Raw genomic sequence first — 14,019 nt, forward strand, 5'->3', positions numbered from 1 at the left:
AGGGGACCCTCGGTCAGCTGTCCCAGGTCTAGTGTATCCCCAAGGGTAGGGGTGAGGGAGGGGCGACAAGCTCTCCAGTGACACGTTTGTCCCAGGGCCTTCCTGGGCCCTGCCTGGCATCAGAGAGGACGGAACCAAGTCCAAACAGGCCTAAAGAGGCAGAAACACCGGACCTCTCCCCGGGCACCTGCCACCACTCCTTGCCCAGGGCCTTCCAGAGGGGCCAGAGAGGAGTAAGGACCAGCAGAGCAACTGGCCACTGCAGGCACAACACTTCTTTTCTTTGTGGGACACAAGCCAGGGATCCAAGACAAGGATTCAGCTTGTCTTTTTGCTAATGGATTAGACGGACAAATAGCACAAGGGCTCTCAGAACAATGGGTTTAAGAAAGGGCTGGGCCAGAGAAGACTTGAGTCTGAGGTTTCTGCCAAGAACCAAAGGCCAGCTGGATGAAAGTTCTGTGGCCAGGCTGGGAGTGACCGGCTCCTTCCAGGTAGATTTCAAAGGCTGCTCTGGCCTGCAGGCTCAGAGCCCCGTGAGCCTTCAATGATTCATTATTCAGTACAAGGCAGATTCTATTTAGAAAACAAACATTTCCTGCATATTCATCCGAGTGGTTTGCATAATTATACTACTTACCATCACAACAACACTGTCATTTAGATATTTTTAATCCTCATTTTAAAAACGATGACATTAGGGCTCAGGGAATTCGCTCCAAATTCCAGGATTCGTTCCCCAGTATCTCCCAAGCCCAGCCCACCATTTTGTCCAAGACACCAAAATCAAAGCTTTCTGGCTCCCGGCTTTTTTCATAGCCACACGCAACGTTTGGGAACTTCTACTAAATGTTCCTTCCTGCTGTGTTTGCCCGTCAGGACACACCTACCATTACCTCTTTAGACTGTCCCCTGAGCTATTCCCAAGGAGAACTATTACTACCTTTACCACAGCTACTAATAAACATGGCTTTCATTTACTGAGCATCTACTGTGTGCTCAGCCCATGTGTTTACATATATGATCTTATTTACTTCTATAATTATCCTAATTTTATAGCTTAGGATACTGAAACACAGAAAGATAAATCCATTTGCCCAACGTCACAGGGGTAGTAGTTGAAAATCCCACTTTTTCAGTGGTGAAAGTGGGATTTGAATCCCGTGAACTTCGAATCCAGGGTACGCAGTGTTAAGCACTGGACTTGATGCACATGCATACACACCCCAACCTGTTCTCCCTATTTCCTTAATCATTTTTAAAATGCTCACTAGTAACAGGAGAATGACATTTTGGAAACGATCAAAACAGGGAAGAAACACATGATAAATAAACTTTTCCCAGGGCCTTTCTAGGGGAAACGGCGTCACCATCTACGGAGCACCATCTAGTTGCTCCATCCAGACATCTGAGTCCTCTTGATTCAGTATATTTTCATATATCAGTACATATTCTGATAACTGTGAAGCAGACTCTTATTTAAACTAACCCACAATTATTCTGTGCAACAGAATTTGAATCCACTAAGATGGTGATTATTCTTCCTGAGCTGTAGACATTAGTCTCTATTCAGTCTTCAGCCATGAAATTCGTTGAACACATCATGCGAAATCTAGTTGTCTGCTGACAAGGGCCATCCCTCCTCTGAACAAGTGAGCTACCCAATCTAAAATAAATAGAAACTTTTATGACCAGCCACATTGTTTTCACTTCTAAACAAACCTCCAGGAAAGAACACACATTACCAACATATTTGCCCATTGTAAATGGCCATCATTAAAACCAACAAAGTTTAAACCTTTCGAGCGTTCGGAGTTTAGAATTTGGGGAGTTGAGGTGGAGGTTGGAGGAGGTAGCATCCCTTAAAAGAGTATGGAAGGAACCTCCATCTAATCTAAGGAAATTTTCCTAACCTTTAAGGATCCATGTACGCCTTAGTGAGAACAGTAGAATGCAAAAAAATTATTATTTTAAATTTATCAGTATGACATTTTCACACGGGGAAAAGAAATGGAAAGCCTGGCTCACCCATCACAGCTCACATCCCCAGCTTGGCCAATGGGAGGTGCATTCCCGGTGTCCGTGTGATCTCCGTGGCACGGATGGAGGCCAGCAGTGCCCACCCAACAGCAGTGCGCAGAGTCACAGACCCTCTTAAGTCCCCAAGACTCACTCTCCACATCCTTTACGAAATGCACAGCTTGATAAAAAGACACTGTCTGAGTCCCTTGTACACTACTGCCAGCCTTGCCATGTTTACTTTTATCCATATTATAAATACCCCCTTGACTTAGCTGAGACCTTTCATTTTTAAGTGTTTGGAGCCAGGCAGCCTTCCGGTGTCAAAGACCTGAAGTGCTAGAAGCAGCTCCCAGCTTCCACTGAGACAAGCGTGGTCATGGTCTGAGTTTGAAAAGCTCTTTGGCTCATAGCTTAAGAAGCCCACAGAGCCTAGGAGCATGGTGTTGCCAAATGGAATCAGAACAGTGGCTGTTCTGTGCTCCGTGACACCACTGTTTGCTCTGTGGTTCGCTGTGCCCATGAAATGATCCCGGCCACCCAGAGGAACAAAAGTGGCCGACCTTCAGGTGTGCACAAAACCGAGCTGCTCTGGAAGTACACAAAGCCTTTTTCCCTGAAAGCAATGTTTTCAAGTATTCATCAAAATACCACTAGGAATTTTTTAGACTTTACAAAGCTATTTTCACCTTACAGAGACGTTCATGCTAACGGTGAAAGAACATTGCATTCTGTAAAGTGCTGCTCTACTAAATTTCTTACAAAATAGTTGGCTGTAACTTTATTTTAAGGAAGTGTAAGGGGCAATCCAAAATCCAATAGCCAGGACTTCCCTGGTGGCGCACTGGTTAAGAATCTGCCTGCCAATGCAAGGACATGGGTTCGAGCCGTGGTCTGGGAAGATCCCACATGCGGCGGAGCAACTAAGCCCATGCACCACAACTACTGAGCCTGCGCTCTAGAGCCCGCAAGCCACAACTACTGAGGCCCGCGAGCCTAGACCCCGTGCTCCGCAACAAGAGAAGCCATCGCAATGAGAAGCCCACACACCGCAACGAAGAGTAGCACCCGCTCGCCAGAACTAAGGAAAGCCCGGGCACAGCAACGAAGACTCAATGCAGCCAAAAATAAATAAATAAAACCTTCATTAAAAAAAATGAAAACCAATAGCCATCTTAAAAAGGAGGTGACAAGCACTCTAACCACAAATAATCGAAAGATCAGTAGGTTTTATAGTTATTAACATTTCTATCCTTTCCTTAATGCTTGTTTATTTAGCTGAAGGCCTACATGTGTGTCGTGTTCGTTTAGCATATCAAAAGAGAGTCATTTGTTTTCTAACTTCCGGTGATGAATTCTACATTTTCACTCTTTGTGAGGGGAGATATTTTGAGGAGGGTGCAGTGGAAGGAGAAAGGGTTTTGAAAACAGAAGGATGTTAATTCACGTTCACATTTGACCATTTCACTCTCTGTTGTCTGGGCCAGTTAATTTCAACCCTCTGAGCCACTGTCTCTTTTTCTACAAATTGATGTCACAGGTTTGTAGTGGTAGTAAAATAAAACAACGTATGCTGGGGACTGCCATGCAGTAGGAGCCCCCAAATTTTTCTAATCCTTTCCTGTGGCAAGCATCCCTAATAAGTAGTCACACCTTGTTTGAGTCTCCCCAAGTCCCACATGCATCTGACAAGAGAAGCTGGTTCCCATGAGGCCTGATCACTCAGGGTGGCGCTGGCCAGGCCCCGCATTGCAGAGATGCTTTCTATTATTCCCAAATTCTTCTCATTGTTTAAGGCTTTCTGTCCTTTACCACAGGTCTAAAGGAAAGGGTGGGATCTTTACAATAAAAAAACAGACATTTTGCTTGGCCGGCCAGTCGAATACTCCCGAATTGCCCCTCTGTGTGCTGAGAAATGACGTAAGCACACGTCCTAAGGAATTCCTCAGCCAGCATTCTTACCTTCCCTTGCTGAAACCTGGGTTGGTCGTTACAACTACTTTTATGGGATTGTAAAAAATCAGATCTGAAAACAAATAAACAAATAACTATGTGTTTGTGCTGCCCTCGAATTGTTATGATTAAAAAGAGACAACTGGGGCTTCCCTGGTGGCGCAGTGGTTGAGAATCTGCCTGCCAATGCAGGGGACACGGGTTTGAGCCCTGGTCTGGGAAGATCCCACATGCCGTGGAGCAACTGGGCCCGTGAGCCACAACTACTGAGCCTGTGCGTCTGGAGCCTGTGCTCCGCAACAAGAGAGGCCGCGACAGTGAGAGGCCCGCGCACCGCGATGAAGAGTGGCCCCTGCTCGCCGCAACTAGAGAAAGCCCAAGTGCAGCAACGAAGACCCAGCGCAGCCAAAAATAAATAAATAAATAAAATTTATTTTTTTTAAAAAAGAGAGACAATTGGTTTTTTGTTTTTTGTTTTTAAGATGTTGGGGGTAGGAGTTTATTTATTTATTTTTGCTGTGTCGGGTCTTCGTTTCTGTGCGAGGGCTTTCTCTAGGTGCGGCAAGCGGGGGCCACTCTTCATCGCGGTGCGTGGGCCTCTCACTATCGCGGCCTCTCTTGTTGCGGAGCACAGGCTCCAGACGCACAGGCTCAGTAGTTGTGGCTCACGGGCCTAGTTGCTCCGCGGCATGTGGGATCCTCCCAGACCAGGGCTCAAATCTGTGTCCCCTGCATTAGTAGGCAGATTCTCAACCACTGCACCACCAGGGAAGCCCCGACAATTGGTTTTAAGTTACATATTCCTTGTATCCTATGCAGCCCTCTAGGGCTAACTTTCATATTTTGTAGACTTAGAGGTCCGACCTATTGACCCAGGTCCTGATGTGCCCACATCAAGCCGGAAGGGCCACCCTTCCCACTGGCTTTGCAATCAGGAGGCTGACAACCACCAAGCCAGCCACCCATCAAAGTCCCTGCTGGTGACTCTCTCCCCCAGCAAGCTGACTCCCTTCCCCCACTTTCCCAAACATCTTGGGCATCTCAAACAATCCCAATTACACTCAGGTTGTTTAAACAAACAGCAGCACAATTCCCCAGCCCAGAGCCCCAGCTGAGGGATTCCCTTGGGCCCACTCTCACCACCTCCTCTCCCTGCCCCACCCCAACCCTAAGCCACTTTCAGGCAAGACAATAGCTCCACGTTTACAGTGGGTAGTTTTGTGCATCTAAATGTTTGCAGACACTTGGTAAAGTGTCCCAGGCCAGGTTTCCAAAGGATAATACCTCCAGGTTGCGTTTGTTTAAGCAGCCGATGATCCCAGCTAAGAGAGGGTTGCCACCCCTCTTGAAAAGAGGCTAGAGGCGATGCTGTTGGGTGTTTGGGGCCAATTCCACTGGAACGGGGAATACCTGAGTCCCTCTCTCCACTCCCACTCTCCCTTCCAAGACTGGACGTATGCTACAGAGAATGTGAAATCAGGGAGTTGGTGGGATTTTAAAAGCATTTCCTAAATAAGACAACTGGGGCAGGAACAGGTGCAATTTTTAATTCTGCTGCTGGGCTGAACCTAGGAGATCCACAGGTCCCTGTGGAAGGACGGACTATACCTCTCCACTGGGCAGCCCACATCTCGTGAAATCCCAGTCAATGCCCAATGCCTTACGTTTCCTGTTGACAGGTTGAAAAGAAAAAGAACATATCATTCTAACCTCCAAGTCTCTCCAGGCCATTTCTACAAGGGCTGCCACCAAACCCGCAAGGACCAGCTGACAGCTTGATGGGTACCATCTGTAATTCATTTACTCACACAAGAATTTCTAGATTATCTATTTAGACCCAATTCAGAATAGTGCACGGATAGGCAACAAAGGTGAAGTCTAGACTCTCACATGTGATAGAAAGTGTTAGGTGTCTTAAGAGAGGAGCAAACATGGACATTGGGAGCTTAGAGAAGAGATGACTTCCGGCTGAGTGGAGGTGAACGGATCAGAAAAAGCTTCTTCAGGGAGGAGCCCTTTGGGTCAGTCTTTGAAGGCTGCAGTCTGCTAATAGGGGCAGTTTTATTTTTGCCTTTTTAATCTGTATGCCTTTTATTTCCTTCTCTTGCCTTATGCATTGGGTAGAACTTCCAGCACCATGTTGAATGAGACCTGTCACAGCAGACATCCTTACCTTGTTCCTGATCTTGGGGAGAAGATATTCACGCTTTCACTCAAATATGATGCCAGCTGGAGGTATTTACAGATGTTCTTTAACGAGTTGAGGTGGTTCTCCTCTATTGCTGGTTTTCTGAGAGGTTTTTATCAAGAATGAATGTAGAACTTAGTCAAATATGTTCACTGATATAATTGATTGATACCATCATGTGATTTTTCTTCTCTAGTCTATTAACATCGTGGATTCCACTGATTGATTTTTCAAATATCGAACCAGTCTTTTTTTTGACTGCGGTGGGTCTTTGTTGCTGCCCGCGGGCTTTCTGTAGTTGCGGTGAGCAGGGGCTACTCCCCATTGCGGTGCACGGGCTTCTCACTGCAGTGGCTTCTCTTGTTGCGGAGCACAGACTCTAGGTGCGCAGCCTTCAGTAGTTGTGGCATGTGGGCTCAGTAATTGTGGTTCGCTGGCTCTAAAGCTCAGGGTCAGTAGCTGTGGTGCACGGGCTTAGTTGCTCCATGGCACGTAGGATCTTCCCGGACCAGGGCTCGAACCCGTGTCCACTGCATTAGCAGGCGGATTCTTAAGCACTGCACCACCAGGGAAGCCCCTCGAACCAGTCTTGCATCACGGGAGTATCACTGGATCATTGTGTAAAATTATTTCCATATATTGCTGAAACCTATTTGCTAATATTTTATTAACAATTTTTGAATTTGTATTCATAAAAAATATTGGTCTGTAGTTTTTTGGTTTTTGTTTTCTATTGTCCTTGTCTGATTTTGGTAACATGGCAACATTAGCCTCATAAAATGAATTGGGAAGTGTTCCCACTTCTATTTCTGGAAAAAAAAATTGTGTAGAATTGGCATTAATTCTTGTTTAAAACTGGCAGAATTCTCTAGTGACACCATCTTTGCCTAAAGAGTTTTGTTATTGTTGGAGAATTAATTATGAATTAAATTTCTTTAATAATTATAGGGCTATTTGAATTATCTGTTCTATATTGGATGAGTTGTGGTAGTTTGTATTTTTTGAGGAATTGGTCATTTCATCTAAGTTGTCACAGATCTAAATTTATGGGTGTAGAGTTGTTTATAGTATTCCCTTATTGCCTTTTTTAAAAAAATACTTATTAATTTATTTATATGGCTATGCCAGGTCTTAACTGCGGCATGTGGGATCTAGTTCCCTGACTAGGAATCGAACCAGGGGGCCCCCTGCATTGGGAGCATGGCGTCTGAACCACTGGATCACCTGGGAAGTCCCCTTATTGTCCTTTTGATAGGTTCTTTTTCTTTCCAACCTGCCAACAGGATGTAGTGAGAGCTCCTGTTTTACTCCTGATATTGATCATTTGTGTCTTATCTCTTTTTTGTCTCTCTTATTAGAGGTTTGCCAATTTTATTGATTTTTTTTTAAAGAATCAGCTCTTTGTTTCATTGACTTTCTCTATTGTTTTCTATTTTCAATTTCATCATTTTCTGCTCATTTCCTTCCTCCTTTTTTTTTTTTAAACATTTTATTTATTTATTTATTTTATTATTTATTTTTGGCTGTGTTGGGTCTTCGTTGCTGTGTGCGGGCTTTCCCCAGTTGTGACGAGCAGGGGCTGCTCTTCGTTGTGGTGCATGGGCTTCTCATTGTGGTGGCTTCTCTTGTTGCAGAGCACAGGCTCTAGGCATGCGGGCTTCAGTAGTTGTGGCACACAGGCTCAGTAGTTGTGGCTCACAGGCGGGCTCTAGATCGCAGGCTCAGTTGTTGTGGCGCACGGGCTTAGTTGCTCCGCAGCATGTGGGATCCTCCCGGACCAGGGCTCGAACCGGTGTCCCCTGCATTGGCAAGAGGATTCTTAACCACTGAGCCACCAGGGAAGTCCCTCCTTCCTCCCTTTTGTTGTGGGTTTATTTTCTTTTTCTAGTTCCTTGAGGTGGGAGCTTAGATTATTAATTTGAGACTTTTCCTCTTTCCTTTCTTTCTTTCTTTCTTGGCTGTGCTGCATGGGTTACAGGATCTTAGTTCCCTGACCAGAGATTGAACCCATGGCCCCTGCAGCGGAAGTGTGGAGTCCTAACCACTGGACCATCAGGGAGGTCCCTCCTCTTTTCTAATGGAAACATCTAATGCTATAAATTTCCCTCTCAGCACTGCTTTAGCTGTACCCCTCAAATCTCAGTATATTGTATTTTCATTCAGTTCAATATATTTGCTTTGTTTTGTTTTTGAGACTTCAAAAAAAGGACTTCTATTTTTGTGTTTAGTTTCCAAATGGTTGGAGAGTCTCCTTTTTGGTGTTGATTCCTAGTTTGATTCCATTGTGGTCATAGATACTCCATAGGATTTCAGTTCTTTTAATTGTATCAGATTGGCCAAAAGTTCTTTCGGATTTTTCCATAAGCTGTTACAGAAAACCTGAACGAACTTTTTGGCCAACCCAATGTCTTTATATGTATCTCTGTGTGTATCTTTAAATGCATCTTTAATGTATTATCTATTTTGTAAATTGAGCTTACTTAAATGCTGTCTACCAATATCCCCAAGAGCTTATTTGTGAGTACTTCCAGGATTCTGTATATCTGAAAATACCATCCCTTTAGACTTTTTATTAGATAAGGCTTTTTTCCAGAGAATGAAACTGAATCTTGGATTAAAGTCTTTTTCATCTGCAATCTTGAAACAAAAAAGTGCCGTCAGCTCTCAATGTCCATCATTTGATGTCACATCTTCCTCCTATGCCGGACTGTCCTCCAAATGAGAGAGAATTGGAAGGTGACCAAACAGAGGGATCTATGGGAAGGTGAAGGTCTTTACTTTGCTAAATATCAACTAAGGAGGTCGTAATACACACCCCCACTTTCACCTCTCTATCAATCTTAAAGAGCCATGAAGGAAATAAGAAAGTGTAGGATCATTCTTTTAAAAAGCCCCCAGTTGGTAAGGAATGTAAAACTGAGGAAATATTTTCCAGGAAAATTGGTAAGATCAAGAAGAGGAATAGATAGGAACAGGAAGGTTTTTCCATTCCTTCAACTGACTTTTCTAGTTTTGACTGCTACAATTTCATAACAGTAAACTATTAACTCACTCTGGGCTCTGAAAATTCCTTGATTGGTCCTGCTTCTCAGGTGAGTGGGGCCCTGAATATCCTGTAATCTGTATTTCCAAAAGAACTTGTTCATTAACTCCAGTAAAAAAAAAAAAAAAAAAAAAAACAGAAGCCTGCGTCCATTCCTTTTACTGGATTACTCAGAGAGGGATGGGCACTGATTCACTTCCAAAGGCTCTGATGAGCAGGCCAGGGATGTTTTCCCAATAGAGACCAATCCCACTACCCCGAGCCCCTCCTGCTTTTCCCCTCCCAGGATAAACACAAAGCAGAGACCAAGCTCCCAGCAGGATGACCTATAAGTGACCCTTGGACTGACCTAACACTCTGGTCACTCTCACCGACAGGTTTGTTTATCTTGGAACCTTGGAGCCTCTGCACCCAAAAGCTTCATCTCTAGGCTCCAAGTCTTCCCAAGCGAGCTGTCAGTCACAGCTTAAGTGCGTGTGGGACAGTTGCATGATAGCCTGAGTTTATTTACCAAAACCTGATGTTTATGCTGTTCAGCAATGGGGAGGGCCACGGGCTGTTGAATTTAGTAATTGGGGAGACAACTAAACATCTCCATCAGGCATTAGCCCTCCCCCTACAGAATTATCAGCAGACCCTGAATAGCTCCTCTCTCCCTGGGAGATTAAAGATTCCCAGGTGATCTGAATTTGGTGTCTCCAAAGAAGGGGTCTGTGGTCAGGCCATTCCCCTAGACCTTTTTTCTTTTTTCTTTCTTTTTTTTTTTTTTTTTAATATTTTGGCAGAGCCATGCAGCACGCGGGATCTTAGTTCCTCCACAAGCGATCAAACCCGAGCCCCCTGAAGTGGAAGCGTGGAGTCTTACCAATGGACTGCCAGGGAAGCCCCCCATAGAGCTTATTTTAATGAGCCACATCTGAGGCAAGAGGAAAGCTAAGCATCATGTTGTGGCTTGTCTGCTAGGACTAGATTTACACTTGATACTGATATCTTGATATTGACCAAAAGAAGACATAGATGTTGTCCCTAGTTTGGGCACTAGGGATGATCAATAAATCCAAAAACAAGGATGGGTGTTAAAATTCTACTAAATTTTTTTTAATAGATTTTATTTTCCCAGATACAATAATCACTCAAGGAGTTACCACCTGACATGTAGAATTCTGTACTCCTGTTCACATTTCAATGGCAATCCCAAGGGGATCAAGCCTATTCAGAAGACTGAATTCACTCTTACTCAGGCCCAGTCTTACAGTTTCTTTTCCAATGGTTAAATATGGCAAACATGGGCTTTTAGATAAATGAGGCCTAATCAAGAAAGATGACAAGGTTGATCACAGAAATGGGCTTTTTTCTCCCTCCTAGCAGATTTCAAATAGATCTGAATCTCCAAGGAATGCTTTTATTTGGTAGAGCAGACGAGGAGAGCCAGAACTGTCCCTTCCAAGGGCGGTGCAGAAAGAGGGCTCTCATCCCCTTTTATCCCATTAAAGTCCTGCTGCTCAGGGACTGAGAAGCCCCCTCTATTATCAGCCTTGGCTTAAATAAACCTTCTGCCCCTGCACCCATCCACCTCCCTCAGTGCTGCAGGCCCCATCCATCACTGTCACCTTTGCAGAGTGGCTGCCATGACAGTTCATGATCATTAACCAGCTCTGGTGTGCTTTGTGTTAAAGTTAAGACACATCAAACACAGAAACTCTGCAGTTCCTTAAAGTTACAGGAGACGTGGATGGGCTGGGCTCCGATGGCAGCCAAACCTGACACCCGGCTTTGACAAAAGGTGAAAATGAGCCCTGGGTCAGGATGCCTCAATATCCATTCCCACTCCTCAACTCCACTCTCAGGGGCAGAAACCGGATGGAAAAGACACAGAGTGAGAATTGGGCTACAGAAAAAGAGAACGTGAGCAAAGAACACAGCAACACTGCTTCTTAAATCACCCCTCCCTCCCGTGCTGGTGCCCCGCCCCCAACTCCCCGGGCAGAAAGGTCGGCTCCCAGAGAGGACGCTCAGTAAAATACCTCCCGCTCTCCTTGGCGCTCTCGTCTTCTGAACCATTTTACAAACCTTCTTATTTAGGCCTCAAATCCCTGAACCAAATGGAAACTGAAAAGTGTCTCTTTCCATTTCACAAAGGTTTATAATATGTAAGTAACAGAGTACACGAAAGGTACTTGTGTAATTGGGCGATCCTGCTTACATTTCATGATTTCCCTCTGGGCCCACTGTTTAACGAAGACGTTTGCTTTTCTTATCGTGACTTTTCTGCAACCAGGCCCAGCTTGAGGGAAATGACCTTGAGAGGAAGTCTGAGAAGGAAGGGGGAGCTGGCTCTGCCAGCTAATATATAAAAATTAAATGACAAAAAGAAAGAGAAACAAACAAGCAGCGCATCACCATCCTGCCATGCATACAACTCCTTCATTCAAATGACATTTATTCAGTCCCTCCCAAGTGCCCCAGGGCTATAAAGAACAAAAAGTGGGTCATAATTCTTAAGGAGCTTAGAGTCTGTGAAGATAAACAAATAAAGTATCTACAAGAGAGATAGGCACTGGGGGAGCAGGGAGTGGAGGAGGGATCAGGACAGGATGTCTTGAGAAGACCTTCCAGGGGATGTGGCCAGTTGGCTGGGTCTTAAGGTATAAGCAAGGGTGCAGCAGAGAAGTGGGAGGTGAAGACACGCAAAGGTACAACATTAATGATAGCTAGCATTTATTAAGTGTGTACTAAAATCTAGACTCTTGAGCGCTTGTAAGGATGCTGGTCTGAACTGAGATTGTTAAATCCCAGAGGATTTCAACAACTTAGTTTAAAGAAAAGAATGTAGGGGGGCTTCCCTGGTGGCACAATGGTTAAGAATCTGCCTGCCAATGCAGGGGACACAGGTTCGAGCCCTGGTCCGGGGAAGATCCCACATGCTGCGGGGCAACCAAGCCCGTGAGCCACAACTACTGAGCCTGTGCTCTAGAGCCCGCGAGCCACAACTACTGAGTCAGCGTGCCACAACTACTGAAGCCCGCACGCCTAGAGCCCGTGCTCTGCACACAAGAGAAGCCACTGCAATGAGAAGACCATGCACTGCAAAGAAGAGTAGCCCCTGCTCGCCGCAACTAGAGAAAGCCCGTGCACAGCAATGAAGACCCAATGTAGTCAAAAATAAATAAATAAAACAAATTTATTAAAAAAAAAAAAGAATGCAGGATATCTCAGTAAACACTTTTATATTGATTACATGTTGAAATGATCCCATGCTGGACACAGTGGGTTAAAGAAGATCTATTAATTAATAGAATAAATCTAATGAATTAGATACTAGTAAATTAATAAATTATTAATAAATTAATAAATCTAATAAATTAATAAAGAAGATCTATTGATTAATTTCACCTGTTCCTTTTTTTTTTTAACAACACACAAATGCTTTTTACTACATAAACAGAAAATACTTTAAAAATCCTAACTCTCCTAATGGGTCACTTTTTATCTCTTTCTTTTCTTTTTTTTTTTTTTTTTTTTTTTTTTGTATTGAAGTATACTTGATTTACAATGGTCCACTTGCCTTTTAAAGCGACTACAAAAAAATTTGAAATTACCTACGTGGCTCACATTTGTAGCTCCCCTTATATTTCCATTTTACACAGACTCTCTTTAATCCTCCCAGCAACCATGTGAGTTTTGTATCTTCATTTTTCAGATGAGAAAGTGAAGACCTAGTAAAGTGAAATCCTGTGCCTACAGCCCACAGCTGGTTAAGTAACAGGAAAGAGGAAGTTTTCAAGGGTTCAGTGCATGTTGGCAGTTTCCAACTGGACAATGTAGAGCTAGAAAGCTAGGGAAGGAAGCAAGAAAGAACAAAGCAAAGCAACTTGATATATTTATGTGTGCTTGTTGTTTAAAAATTCAAACACTACAAAGGAGTAGAGTGGCATGTAAGGATTCCTCCAACCCAAGCCACTTGCTGCCACCATTTGCTTGGTTTCCCTAAGAGGTACTCAAGCATGTATGTATATGATATATAATATATGATACATATTATAATACATGTGTGTTTTATACACATAAAAGTATATATATTTTATATAAATGTATATGTAAAATCCCCCATCCTGTACCAATGGCCTGGCTCATTTTTTAGCTGTTTCATACATGGGACCAATAAGATTTTGCTGAAAAACGGGTTCTTCTGCTTTACAAACACTCTTAAAACTACTTATTATAGAACCTCTGAGGCTCCTTTGAGCTCAAAAATCCTTTGACTTTGGAGTAGTATAATTTTATTGTTCGGTTCTGCTCTTCCACCGTGTTATTGGTTATCGGTTTGATTTATTTAATGTGAAATTCTTGGCCAAAACAAGGCCCTTCATTACAACGTTGCTCCTGTGGGAAACGTGATTTACTTTCCAACAGGTCACTTTAAGATAGAGAGCAGCTCTCTTGAACATAAAATGTTCAGTTGTACTGTGTTTTTGCCTTATATACCTATGAATACAATGGAAATTGAGAGAAAATTATTTCTATTTGTCCAAAAAGACAAATTAAGCTTCCTGCTGCTTAACTGAATGATGGCTTTTGCTTTACCCCATGTATTAATGTTTCAAATCCCAGCTTCAGTGGCCTTAGGTACATTATTTAACTTCCTCCTTGGTTGAGAAGTTAAATAGAACGTAGGGATAATAATATCTACCTCAAGGGATAAGGAGGAATAAATGAAATAATACGTGTAAAGGTGCTTAGTTTAGCTCCCTGAATATAATAAACACTAAATAAGTGTAATTTACTTTAATTTTTTTTTTTTTTTTTTTTTTTTTTT

This window comes from Lipotes vexillifer, unplaced genomic scaffold, assembly GCF_000442215.2.
Source record: "Lipotes vexillifer unplaced genomic scaffold, Lipotes_vexillifer_v1.1 scaffold168, whole genome shotgun sequence".
Lineage (NCBI taxonomy): Eukaryota > Metazoa > Chordata > Mammalia > Artiodactyla > Lipotidae > Lipotes > Lipotes vexillifer.